The sequence below is a fragment of the Neofelis nebulosa genome, chromosome 2 (assembly GCF_028018385.1).
Source record: "Neofelis nebulosa isolate mNeoNeb1 chromosome 2, mNeoNeb1.pri, whole genome shotgun sequence".
Taxonomy (NCBI): Eukaryota; Metazoa; Chordata; class Mammalia; order Carnivora; family Felidae; genus Neofelis; species Neofelis nebulosa.
Window position 1 is genome coordinate 143,219,601 of NC_080783.1, and position 14,144 is coordinate 143,233,744.

The 14,144-nt window shown below is 37.6% G+C and overlaps 1 long non-coding RNA gene across 1 annotated transcript; it reads right to left on the minus strand.

Moving 5' to 3' along the window:
- Positions 1-249: 249 nt before the first annotated feature.
- Positions 250-12,812, minus strand: LOC131504364 (uncharacterized). The gene is made up of 3 exons (XR_009257949.1): positions 11,410-12,812; positions 11,046-11,094; positions 250-531 (listed from the first exon to the last, which is right to left on the minus strand). It is a non-coding gene; the product is annotated as an uncharacterized LOC131504364 (long non-coding RNA).
- Positions 12,813-14,144: the final 1,332 nt, after the last annotated feature.

Genomic DNA, 14,144 nt, shown 5'->3' on the forward strand with positions numbered 1-14,144 from the left:
TGCTTTCAAAAACATTTCTTACCACAGAAATCTGTATCACGGAAGCATTTGTCTCCCATTGTCCTGGACTCTCTGAATCTGTCATTGTTCTTCTATCAGGGTTCTGAGTGCTTCTTGTAGAATCTGGCAAAGAAGTTTACCTGGTACTTTCTGAGTTCTAGAAGCCTGCTAGTATTTATCTCAAGTCCCAGAAACTCCTATTCCACAGTGAATCTGTTATTTATTGCTGTATAACAAATTACCCCCAAATTAGCAGTTAAAGCAGTATTTATTATCTCACACAGTTCCCAAAGGTCAGATCCAGGAACAGGTTAGCAGGGTAGATCTGGTTAGGATCTCTTATGCTGTTGCAGTCAATGTCATCTGGAGCTGCCATCATGTCAAGCCTTGAATGATGCCAAGGAGCTGCTCCAAGATGACTCACTCACATGGTTTTTGGTTCAGTTCTTCATTGTGTGTATCTTTCCTCACCACACGGCAGCTGTTTTCCCCCAGAATGAGCAATCCAAGAGACAGTAACCTAGATAGAAGCTGCAATTGCAATATCTTTTATAGCCTAGTCTTGGAATTAACACATCAATTATGTCATATTCAGTTTGTTAGAAGCAATTCACTGTGTCTAGCCCATACTTAAAGGAAGGGAAGACTCTTATAGAGAGTAGCAAAGAATTTATGGATATATTTTAAAACCACAGAATCCAACTTAGGAAAGACTTCCAGATGTAGCAGAATCCACCCATCCCATTAGTTTCCTCTGAAGCTTAAGACTGTCTCCAGGGAATAGTGGCAAATTGCTGAGTTCAAACCTAGTTAGGTATTCAGAAACCTGTACACCATAGACACTTATTATCTTCCTGAGCTGTGGAAGCCATCCCTTATTCCTTCTCTTCAGTACATGTGGATAATCCTGGGGTGTCATCAGGTCCTTGAATTTTAAAAAAGCACCCTTTAATTACCAACCATGTTGTTATTTTCCTCAAGCTCCAGAACTGTGTTGAGATTTGAGGTCACAAAATACAAAGAAAAGCCACAGAATATAAAAAGGATAGGCTTTTCACTCAGGAAGAACCACTAATTTATTCTTTGTTCAAATAAATAAATGAAAAACAAATAAAAATCAGTTTACAGGAGTATTCAGCAATAGTGTATGAAATGGGATATTTGTAATCCGTAGGCCTGAAAAGTATGGAAGGAAAGATTTGGGTTCAGTGATCAGTAAAAGTTTGATGAAGAGCTGATTACTATTAAACTAAATCTGTTTCCAGGCATCACTGGAAACAGGAACTAGATTATTCTTCTGCCAGAAACAGCAATAACAACAACAACAACCAGACAAAGTGCTTTTGAAACTTAAAAAATTACCTTAAGAAACTAGAAAAAGAAGAGCAAATTAAGTTCAGAATACACAAAAGGGAAATAATAAGATAAAACAGAAATAAAATAGAAAACAATACGGACTTCAAGCTGTATTACAAAGCTGTAATCATCAAGACAGCGTGGTACTGGCATAAGAACAGACACTCAGGTCAATGGAACAGAACAGAGAACCCAGAAATGGACCCACAAACATATGGCCAACTAATCTTTAACAAAGCAGGAAAGAATATCTAATGGAATAAAGACAGTCTCTTCAGCAGGTGGTGCTGGGAAACTGCACAGCAACATGCAGAAAAATGAACCTGGACCACTTTCTTACACCATACACAAAAATAAACTCAAATTGGATGAAAGACCTAAATGTAAGACAGGAAGCCATCAAAATCCTCAAGGAGAAAGCAGGCAAAAACCTGTTTGGCCTTGGTGCAGCAACTTCTTACTCAACACGTCTCTGGAGACAAGGGAAACAAAAGCAAAAATGAACTATTGGGGCCTCATCAAAATAAAAAGCTTCTGCACAGAGAAGGAAACAATCAACAAAACTAAAAGGCAACCGACAGAATGGGAGAAGATATTTGCAAACAAACAAACAAACAAAAAAAACCATAAAGATCAGATAAAGGGTTAGTATCCAAAATCTGTAAAGAACTTATCAAACTCAACACCCAAAAAACAAAGAATCCAGTGAAGAAATGGACAGAGGACATGAATAGACACTTTTCCAAAGAAGACATCCAGATGGTCAACAGGCACATGAAAAAATGCTCAACATCTCTCATCATCAGGGAAATACAAATCAAAACCACAATGAGATACCACCTCACACCTGTCAGAATGGCTAACATGAACAATTCAGGTAACAACAGATGTTGGCGAGGATGTGGAGAAAGAGGATCTCTTTTACACTGCTGGTGGGAATGCAAACTGGTGCAGCCACTCTGGAAAACAGTATGAAGCGTCCTCAAAAATTAAAAATAGAACTACCCTATGACCCAGCAATTGCACTACTAGGTATTTATCCAAGGGATACAGGTATGATGTTTCAAAGGGGCATATGCACCCCAATGTTTATAGCAGCATTATCAACAATAGCCAAAGTATGGAAAGAGCCCAAATGTCCATCGATGGATGAATGGATAAAGAAGATGTGGTGTGTGTGTGTGTGTGTGTGTGTGTGTGCATGTATGTATATGTGTGTGCATACAATGGAGTATTACTTGGCAATCAAAAAGAATGAAATCTTGCCATTTGCAACTATGTGGATGGAACTTGAGGCATTATGCTAAGTGAAATTAGTCAAAGAAAGACAAATGTCATATGACTTCACTCACATGAGAACTTTTAGACATAAAACAGATGAAGATAAGGTAAGGGAAGCAAAAATAATATAAAAACAGAGAGGGGGACAAAAACATAAGAGACTCTTAAATATGGAGAACAAACAGAGGGTTGCTGGAGGAGTTGTGGGAGGGGGATGGGCTAAATAGGTAAGAGGCATTAAGGAATCTACTCCTGAAATCATTGTTGCACTATATGCTAACTAACTTAATTGTAAATTAAAAAAATAAATTACACAAAAATAAAAATAAAATAGAAAACAATAGAGAAAAATCAATGAAACCAAAAGTTGGTTCTTTAAGATAATCAATAACATTAATAAACTAATAAATCTCTAGCCAGCTTGGTTAAGAAAAAGAAAGAGAGTATGCAAATTAACAATATCAAGAATGAAATTAGTGACATCACTAAAGATTCTAGAGCTATTAAAAAGATAATAAGGGAATATTATGAATAACTTTGTACTATAAATCCAACAGCTTAGATAAAATGGACAAATTCCTTGAAGGACAGGGCGCCTGGGTGGCTCAGTCAGTTAAGAGTCAGACTTCAGCTCAGGTCATGTTCTCACAATCCGTGAGTTCGACCCCGCGTGGGGCTCCGTGCTGTCGTAACAGCTCAGAGCCTGGAGCCTGCGTCGGATTCTGTATCTCCCTCTCTCTCTACCCCCTCCCCCACTCAAGCTCTGCCTCTCTCTCTCTCTCAAAAAATAAACTTCAAAAAAAAATTCCTTGAAGGACACAAACTACTAAAATTTACTCAAGAAGAAAAAATTAACAGAGCCCTACATCTTTTAAAGAATTAAATTTGTGGTTAAAAGCCTTCATACAAAGAAAACTCCACACCCAGATTGCTTCACTGTCAAATTGTAACTAACATAGAGGGAAGAAATAATACCAATTCTGCATAAACTCTCTCAGAAAATTGAAAAGCAGAGAGTTTTTCTCAACTCGTTCTATAAGGCTAGTATTATCCTGATACCCAAACCAGACAAAGACATTGTAAGAAAAGAAAACTTTAGACCAGTGTCCTTTGTGAACATAGTGCAAAAATTCTAAAAATATTTTTACCAAGTCAAATCCAACAATATATAAATGGAATATTACATTATAGCCAAATAGGATTCATCCCAGGAATGCAAGGGTAGTTTAACATTTGAAAAACCAATCAAGGCAATTTATCATATTAATGAACAGAAAAAGAAAAGCTATAAGATCATCTCAATATATGGAGAAAAAACATTGAACAAAATCGAGCATCCATTGCCAATAAAAACTCTTACAAACTAAAATTAGAAGAGAACTTCCTCAACTTGAAAATGACATATATCAAAAACCTATGGCTAACATCATACTTAATGGTGAAAGATAGAATGCTTTCCACCTAAGATTAGAGACAAGTCAATGATATTCATTCTCACCACTTCTATTCAACATTGTACTAGAGGTTCTAGCCAGAGTAGTAAATTAAAGAAGAGAAATAAAACACATCCAGATCAGAAAGAGCACAATTATCTTTATTCACAGATGAAATAGTTATGTATGTACAAAATCTGAAAGAATCTCCAAAAATATACTAGAGCAAATAAATGAGCTCGGTAAGGTCTCAGCACACAATATTAACCTACAAAAATCTATTGTATTCCTGTATATTTCCAATAAACAATTGGAATTGAAATTTTAACATACTATTTACAATAGTATCAAAAATATGAAATACTTAGAGACAAATCTGACATAAGATGTGAAAGGCTTGTATATTGAAAACTATAAAATGTTATTGAAAGAAACACTAAATATATTGAAAGCCATACCTTGTACATGAGTCAAAAGACTCAATATTGTTCAGATGTCACTTCTCCCCCAATTTGTTCTCTAGATTCAATGCAATTCTAATGAAAATCTCAGTCAACTTTTTCATAGAAATTGATAAGCTAACTCTAAAATTCATGTGGAAATGCAAACATATTTTAATAGCCAAACAATTTTGAAAAAAAATAAAAAAGAACAAAGTAGGAGAGTAAATATTACCCGAATTCAAGACTTCTTATAAAGTTACACTATTCAAGACTATGTGATATTGGTGTAAAGATAGACAAATAAATTAATACAATAGATACTTTGGGAAAAACACCATATATTATGGACAACTGATTTTCAACAAACGTACAAAGTAAATTCAGTGAAAAACGAGAGTCTTTTCAACAAATGGTGTTGGAATAACTGTATATCCAGATACAAACCAATGAACTTAAATCTATACCTCATACCTCCCTCTCTCTCTGCCCTCCCCTGCTCGTACTCTGTCTCTCTCTATCTCTCTCCAAAATAAATAAACATTTAAAAAAAGGCAGGGGGAGCCTGGGTGGCTCAGTTGGTTACACGTCCGATTTTAGCTTAGGTCATGATCTCACGGTTTGTGGGTTCAAGCCTCACATAGGGCTCTGTGCTGACTGCTCAGAGCCTGGAGCCTGCTTTGGATTCTGTGTCTCCCTCTCTTTCTGCCCCTCCCTGCTCACACTCTGTCTCTTTCTCTCTCTCCAAAATAAATAAACATTAAAAACAATCTATACCTCATGCTATATGCAGAAATGAACTCAAAATGGACCATAACCTAGATGTAAAATCTAAAAAAATTATGCTTCTGAAAAAACAGTGTAAAATGTTTGTGATCTTAAGTTAGGTAGACATTTCTAAGATATAATACCAAAAGAATAATCCATAAAATAAAAGTGATAAATTAGACTTCATCAAAATTAAACATTTTTATCTTCAAAAGATATTGTTTAGGAAATAAAAATGCAAGCCACTGACTAGGAGAAACTCAATAAGGAGACAAATAATCCAATAAAAAATGAGCAAAAGATTTGAATATCTTCACCAAAGAAAATATATGGATGGCAAAAAAGCACATAAAAAGATGCTCAATATTATTAGTCATTAGGGAAATGCAAATTAAAACCATACCTACCACTATGCAGCCATTATAATGAAAAAAGTAGATATGAAGTATCAGGGTGCCTGGGTGGCTCAGTTGGTTGGGCGTCTGACTTCGTATCAGGTCATGATCTTATGGTCCATGGGTTCAAGCCCCACATCAGGCTCTGTGCTGACAGCTCAGAGCCTGGAGCCTGTTTTGGATTCTGTGTCTCCCTGTCTCTCTGCTCCTCCCCTGCTTGTGCCCTGTTTCTCTCTCTCTCTCAAAAATAAATACTAAAAACTTTTTTTAAAAAAACCTATATATTTCTTTAAAAAAAGATAATATGAAGTATTGACAATGATGTGGAAAAACTGAAACTTCATACTCTGTTTATGGGAATATAAGACAATATCAACTGGTTTGGAAGTCTTTTAAGAAGTTAAATATACACTTATCACATGATCAAGCCAAACTCCTAGGTATTTACCCAAGAGGAAAGTCAACATAAGTGTATACAAATACTTGTACCTGAGTGTTCATAATAGATTTATTTGTAATAGTCAAAAAGTTGGAACAACCCAAATGTTAATGGATAAATGTACAAGCAAATTGTGATATAGCCATACAATGGTGTACTACTCAGAATAGAACACAATGAACTATTGATACATACAACAATGTGAATGAATCTCAAAATAATTATGGTAAGTAAAAGAATTCTGACTAAAATAAAATAAAATTAAAAAAAAGTGTACATACATACTGTGTTATTAAAACTCTAGACAATGCAAACTAATCTATGGTGATAGAAAATAGATTAGTGGTTACCTGGTTAGGGAGTAGCTAGGGAGAGGATCCATAGGGACATGAAAACTTGTATAGGTGATGAACACATTGCCTATTTTGACTGTGGTGATTGCTTCACAGGTGTCTACATACATTAAAACTTATCAAATTGTACATTTCAAACATATACAGTTTACTGTATACCACTTACACCTCAATAAAGGTATTTAAAATTTGTAAAAGTGATAGTTTAGCAAGGACTTGAAGGAAGTAAGGGAGTTAGTGTTATGGATAGTTAATGTGAGGTTTTAAAAAATTTTTAACCAGGGGCGCCTGGATGACTCAGTCTGTTGAACATCAGACTCTTGATTTCAGCTCTGGTCATGATCCCTCCCCCCACCCATTTGGGCTCTGCTCTGAGCATGAAGCCTGCATGAGATTCTCTCTCTCTCCCTCTGCCCCTCTCCCCACTCATGCATGCTCTCTCTAAAATAAAAAAAAAAAAATTTTAATCACAATGAGACACAAACGAAAGGATACTAATAGAGTTGTAAAAGAGGTTAGTTTTGTTTTGTTTTATTGTAGATGAGGAGTGTGCGTGTGTGTCTGTGTATGTGTGCATGTGTGATATTTTGTAATTCAACCAGTCAAAGCCTTGATACTAACCACACTACCCTTGCCTGTCCACCTGAAGGTGAGCTTGCTCAATGATCTATATGGGACTGGGCCCCAGAGTGAGTTCTTCTGGCTAGCCAATGAGCATCAACAACAGGAGGGATGTCCTTTCCCTCCGCCAAACCCCTGCCAAACTAAGCAAACAAATGTTCCAAAACAGGAAGATGTTCGGATGATTTCTATTACTTTCAAAAGTTATGAATCCATGGTGATGGCCAGTCTTGGCCTCTTACTTGAGACCCTGAGGGACTGACAGGTTTCTCCTCAGTCTTTGGTAGAAACACAAAAAACAAGCATTGCTTTTTATACTAAGAAGCTTAAAGCAGGGTTTTTATGGGTGCTTCATAAATTTTCTTTTATTGCAAAGATGAGTCCTATCTTCTTGGAAGGACCACAGATCTTGGTGTACCTTAAGAATAATAGACAACAGTTACAGCCTGTTCATCTTACCTCCTTTCCATGAAGAGAGAGAGAGAGGGACAGAGAGACACAGAGAGAGATACAGAGAGAGAAAGAGACAGAAAGAAAGACACACACACACACACACACACACACACACACACACACACACACACACAGAATCATTATATAACAGTGTTAGGGGCATCAGGATCCCCTCTATCTCCCCCATGGATTTTCTCAGGATTGCACATAGACAAAGGTCTGGAAGGAGACACAAGAAACCATCCATGGTTACCCACGGGCAGTTAGAATAGAGAAGATGAGGGTAGGAAGACTTTCTGTGTCTTTTGGATATTTCATGAGTGCTTATACTCTTGGAATTAAAGCTCTCTTAAAAAAATTATTCCTGCTGTGAATTAGTCCTGTATGCCTGTTAGGTGTGTATGTTGAAATAGACTCAAAAATATAATCTGAGGAAAATCTTTGCCCTGCATTTTCTAGTTCTACCTCCATGCAAAAGTTTGGTGGCTTTATATTTTGGCATACTGGTTAGATGTTTTCCTTTCATAAAGGGTATTAATTCTATGTTGATTATGTTTAATTACACCATAGAACTTCTATATTTTAGATTATTTTTAAGTGTTTATTTAATTTGAGACAGAGATAGAGAGGGAGAGAGAGAGAGAGAAAGTGCCAGCAGAAAGAGAGGGAGAGAGAGAATCCCAAACAGGTGCCGTGGTGTCAGTGCAGAGCCCAACATGGGGCTCGAACTCGTGAACCATGAGATCATGACCTGAGCCAAAATCAAGAGTCGGACACTTAACTGACTGATCTACAACTGACTGAGCCACCCAAGCGCCCCTAGTTTCTTCTCAGAAAATATAACCTTGAGTTATCTGGTGTTGAATTATTAGCAAAAGTTTTGCTATAAAAATCACATCCAGGGAGAATGGCCCAATGGGAATGGGCTCCTTCTCCAGACATTTTAAATTCTGTCAGGTTTGGAGATAGATCCTTGGAGAGATTTCTGGGGCCACATTGTCTCAACATCCATCTCCCTCAGGACATGCCCTTTTCTGTCCTATATTTTGTCATTGTGCCTTGAGTGTACACTGAGAGGTGTTTTAAGAAACAACCACATTACATCTATCATTGTATATATGGTAGGATTGTTATTGAGAACATTATCTAGATATCACAATAATATAGGAAAAGCTGTGTTTCTTCCTGAGCATCTGGTCCTCTTTTATCTTTTGCTATTCACACTATAAATCTTGCAGTAGCTTTGCTTTCCCTTCACTACTATGCAACTCTAAGCCAAATTTGTGTGCTTTCCAGTGCCTATACAGAAGTACAGGGATGAATTTCAGTGCCTGGATGTTATACATTATACTATATTATACATTATATTACATTAATTAAATTTTTTCATGTTTATTTATTTTTGAGAGAGAGAGAGAGAGAGAGAAAGAGCAGGAATGGGGAAGAGAAGAGAGGGAGACACAGAATCTGAGGCAGGTTCCAGGCTCTGGGCTGTCAGCACAGAGCCTGATGTGGGACTTGAACTCACAAACTGCGAGATCATGACCTGAGCCGAAATTGGACACTTAAACACCCAGACACCCCTACTTTTCTGCTTTTTAAAAATGTCTTTCTTATTTTTGAGAGAGAGAGAGCAAGTGGGGGAGGGACACAGAGAGAGAGGGACAGAAGATCCAAAGTGGGCTCTGTGCTGACAGCAGAGAGCTGAATGTAGGGCTCAAACTCATGGACCGTGAGATCAGGACCTGAGCCGAAGTAGGATGCTCAATCAATTAAGTCACCCAGGCACCCCAGTATTTTTCTACTTTGTAACTTTCTCTTTGCCCCTTTTCCTCATTTATGTTAATACATTTTTATTGTTATGTATCATGTATTTCTATAAATGATTCCAAAGCTCCACCCCTTCCTTTTTTTGAATAAAGAGTAATAAGGGATCCACTTTCACTTTGGAGTACAAATTTGCTAAACCTCTCATGATTCAAACTAGGATTCCAAAGTCTTCAACAAGGCTTCTGACTATACCATATTAATACCATTGTCCTCAACATTAACATTAAACCCTGTTGTCACAACTCTAGAGTGACCATGAGAATCACAGACCCCTATGAAGTCAACATCGTCTAGATCAAGTTATTATGTTTTGGTTAGTGACAAAAAAAAAAGTCGTAAGCTTAAGCTTATGGACTTATGCTCCAGACTAAGTTAATTTATTTATTTTTCAAAATATTTATCACTAGTTTTCTATGTACCAGGCATGCAGTTAGGTTCTATAGATACAATAGTAAACAAAAACCAGACAGGGCCTATGTCCTCAAAGAGTTTATAATCTAAAAGTGAAAAAAAACCCACTAGTCTTATAATCCCACAAATGTACTTACTTGTCATGAACAGGCTTTGGGAGCATGTGATGTGGGATCAGAACCTGTCTTGGGAGTCAGGGAAGACTTGTTTGAATTGATATCTTGCAGGACAACTAGGAGTTTGGGGAGAGGATAAGAAAAGGCAAGAAGCATTTGGGGAAGTGAGAACAGCATTTGCAAAAGCCATGTGGCAGGATGGAGCACAGTGTAATGGAGGAACTGCAAGAAAAGCCCTGTGGGTAAATGCAGACATTTGAGGGACAGTGGTGCTAGCTGAGGCTACAGGACTATGCAAGTGGAACCGACTAAACCACTGAACTGTTTTAAATAATGACTAACTGTGTGAGCTATGATAAATGATCCAACTTTTTAAAGCCTGTTTTCCTGGCTGTAGAACACTGATCTTTTTCTTTTTTTTTTTTTTAATATTTATTTATTTTGAGTGGAGGGGAGTGAGGGAGGGAGGGACAGAGAGAGAGGGGAAGAGAGAGAGAATCCCAAGCAGACTCCACGATGTCAGCACAGAGCCATGAACTGTGAGATCATGATCTGAGCTGAGATCAAGAGTTGGTCGCTTAACTGACTGAGCGACCCAGGGGCCACAAGAACACTGATCTTTAATTGCATGGTGATGCTGAGCTACCTACCAAGCTACTATTAAAGTTACAAGGGGATTTAAGCTAAACTTTCTCTAGGGACCAGCATAGTGGAAATTTCCATTTACCTAAGGGAAAAACCATTTACTTTTGGTGGAGGGGGGGGGAGGCCCTTGGGGAATTTTTTTGTTTTTTGTCTTTTAATCAAATTATGCACAGTGAAAGAACAGTCTCACATGTAAATAGTCTTGTGATGATAGCCAAAAGGGAAACAGTGTCTGCCCCACCGTCTTGGTACCAATACTTTTACTTAACGGTTTTGTTAATGTCCACAGAAAACTTACAATATGCAAGACACTTTCAGCTATGTTATTTTGTTTAATTCACATAAGAGGCCTATGACTTAAGTATCATTTTTAATCTTTTAGAGATAAGAAAACTAGTAACCAGAGAAATTAGATAACTTACTAAAAAATACATAACTGAAAAATTATAGAACTGGAATTCAAACTCAGGTAGTCTGATCCAAATCCACAAAGATATCACTCACCACGGGCACCTCAACAAGACTGGATGTGGTCCAAAGTTGCCTGTCAGACCTTACAGTGACAATGAGGAAGGAAAGGAAAAATTGTATCCACCAGTACTCATTCCATGAGCCTGATGTAAAATAAATCTTATCTTTTCAGAAAATGACCTCAACTTCTGCTATCAAACCCCATGAGGTAAGACATGACCATACTATGTCTCTTCCTACACACACCCGCCTATGATAAAGCTTAATATATATATTAGGTACAGTAAAATATTAATGATAATAATAAAAAGAACAATTATAATAATATACTGTAATGAAAGTTATGTGAGTATGGTGTTTCTCTCTCTCTCAAAACGTCTTATCATACTGTACTCACCCTACTTCTTGTGATGTTGTGAGATGACTAAATGTCTGTGTGATGAGATGAAGTGAGGTGAATGACGTGGGCATTGTGACGTAGTGTTAGGCTGCTACTGACCTTCCGAGAGTATGTCAGAAAGAGGATCATCTGCTTCTGGCTCGCGGTTGACCATGGGTAACTGAAACTGTGGGAAGCGAAACCACAAATGAGGGAGGACTGGTCCCCCAGCTTAAAAGAAGGAAATGAAATAGATAAACCCTTCTGCCAATAAAGATAAAAGATTCTGTTTCCCCAGTTGACTTTGACAGGGAGTGAGTTCTGTAAGACCTGTACTTTATAAAGAGAAGGCAAATATCACCCAATGTTCATATCTGTAGAACTTGGCTTGCATTCTGTAATGAAGGAGAATATAACATCTGTCAATACTTCTGTTTTAATAAGAAAACTACCTTTACAAGAAAATCAGACCCGCAATGGCATGGAATAGGATGTCCTAGACATGAGTTCTAACTTGGTGCAGGATTATTAAGAAGCAAGCTCTCCAATCCTGCTGAGTCAATGGACAGGATCTATTTTCAGTTCTCAACTTGTCCTGAGATGCTGTAAGTCCCTTGCCAAGACCTGAATCAGTGCAACATCTGTGAGAACCAATTAAGAACGCCACATCACCTAGGAAGAGAGCAACAGAGTGCTGTGAATTCTTATTTGAATAAAAGTATCCAAAAGTGAAGAAAATTAGCCAGCTCTCTAGTCATGCAGTCAAATTTTTTGTTAACAAAAGGAAGAAAAAGGAGGACCTGCTCTGGTTGCTCCAATTCCATATTCCCTCAGCAACTCGATTTCTTCTTTCCTACTTCTCCTGACAGCATCAAGTTGGACACCATTTGTGAACAACATAGGCATTTGTCCTGAGAATCAGGGTTTCCTTGTAGACATCTTTGCCTGGGTGCTTGATTATGTCATCTCTTGCAGAGGCTGCACTCTTACCTCCTGATCACCTGTTTGCTCACTGGGTTCCTAACCATCTGCCTAGTTTTTGACATTCCTGGTCATTTAAGGCATTCTTTTGGGATTTCTGGTCAATTTGGTGTCTTTGCCTGATTTCTGGCACATTCTGAATTCTGCCTCTATTTGGTTCTTGCGTACTGATTTTTCCTGTTGTTTGGTTTTTGCATACTTCTCTACTTCTGTTTTTCCATGCCTGTCCCCACTGCCTAGCAGATATCCACTTTCAACTTCCCTTACCTGCTTAATTTTTTTTAACCTGTTTTTACAAAGCACCACCATTGTTCACAATTCCAGAACTGACATTTTTAGAGTTTTAGGTGTAGCGATCAAGAGGAAATACCCTTTTGGAAAGAGGAAATCCAAGATTGGAGTATAGGGTTGCTAGCTTTCTTTAGATTTCAATCTTAGGAAAACAATAACAGGGAACACAAAGTTAAAAAGATCTGAATTCAGGGCCGCCTGGGTGGCTCAGTTGGTTGAGCGTCCGACTTCAGCTCAGGTCATGATCTCACAGCTCGTGAGTTCGAGCTCCATGTCACGCTCTGTGCTGACAGCTCAGAACCTGGAGCCTGCTTTGGATTCTGTGTCTCCCTCTCTCTCTGCCCCTAACCCACTCGCATTCTGTCTCTGTCTCTCTCAAAAATAAATAAATATTAAAAAAAATTTTTTTAAAGATCTGAATTCAAAAGAAAGATACTTATCATTGGTAAAACAGACAATAAAATAAAAATCATCTAAGAAGAATGTAAAATAATAAATATGATAGATCACTGATTCTTAATAATATTCTATTTTTCATATCAAGAAAATCTTGTTCCTTTAAACTAACTGCTTTTAGTTTATTACCAAATTTTTAATATGTGAATTTAGATATGTTTTAATGGGTAAATATCTTAACATTTACAAACACTTATAATAGAGAATGTATTTTTAGTGTGCCATATTTGAAATGTGTTTAATTTCAAATCTAACTGAACTGTGCTATTTTCATAGGGATATATAGCCTCCTTTGGAAAAGCTTAATTTTAAGTTGTAGGAATTTTTATTATTATTATTTTAATTTTAAGTTGTAGGAATTTTAATTCTTTTAAAAAATTTTTAATGCTTATTTATTGTGAGAGAGAGAGCAGAGGAGGGGCAGAGAGGGAGGGAGAGAGAAAGAATCCCAAGCAGTCTCCGTGCTGCCACCACAGAGCCCAATGTGGGGCTCGAACTCATGAACCACGAGATCATGACCTGAGCTGAAATCAAGAGTCGGATGCTTAACTGACTGAGCCACCAAAGGGCTCCTAAAAGAGTTAATTCCTAAGTTACACATATAGCAAGCTATTCTATACCATCAATATATTTTTCTTTTTTTTTAAAGTTTATTTGTTTATTTTGAGAGATAGGGTGCAAGTGGGGAAGGGGCGAGGGAGGGAGGGAGGGAGAGAGGGAGAGGGAAGTGAGAGAGAGAGAGAGAGGGGGAAAGAGAGAAGGAGAGAGAGAGAATCCCAAGCAGGCTCCACACTGCCAGCACAGAGCCCAATGCGGGGCTTAAACCCACAAACCGCAAGATAACGACCCGAGCCGAAGTCAGATGCTTAACCAACTGAGCCACCCAGGCAGCCCTCAATATATATTTCTTGTAATTAAATGGGCAACTCACTCTTGTCCCTTCAAAAATAATAAATTATGTGACTCTAGAATTTTAGAGTTGGAATTTTCCTTGGAATCAGAAAAAACAAATTCCGTCATTTCTA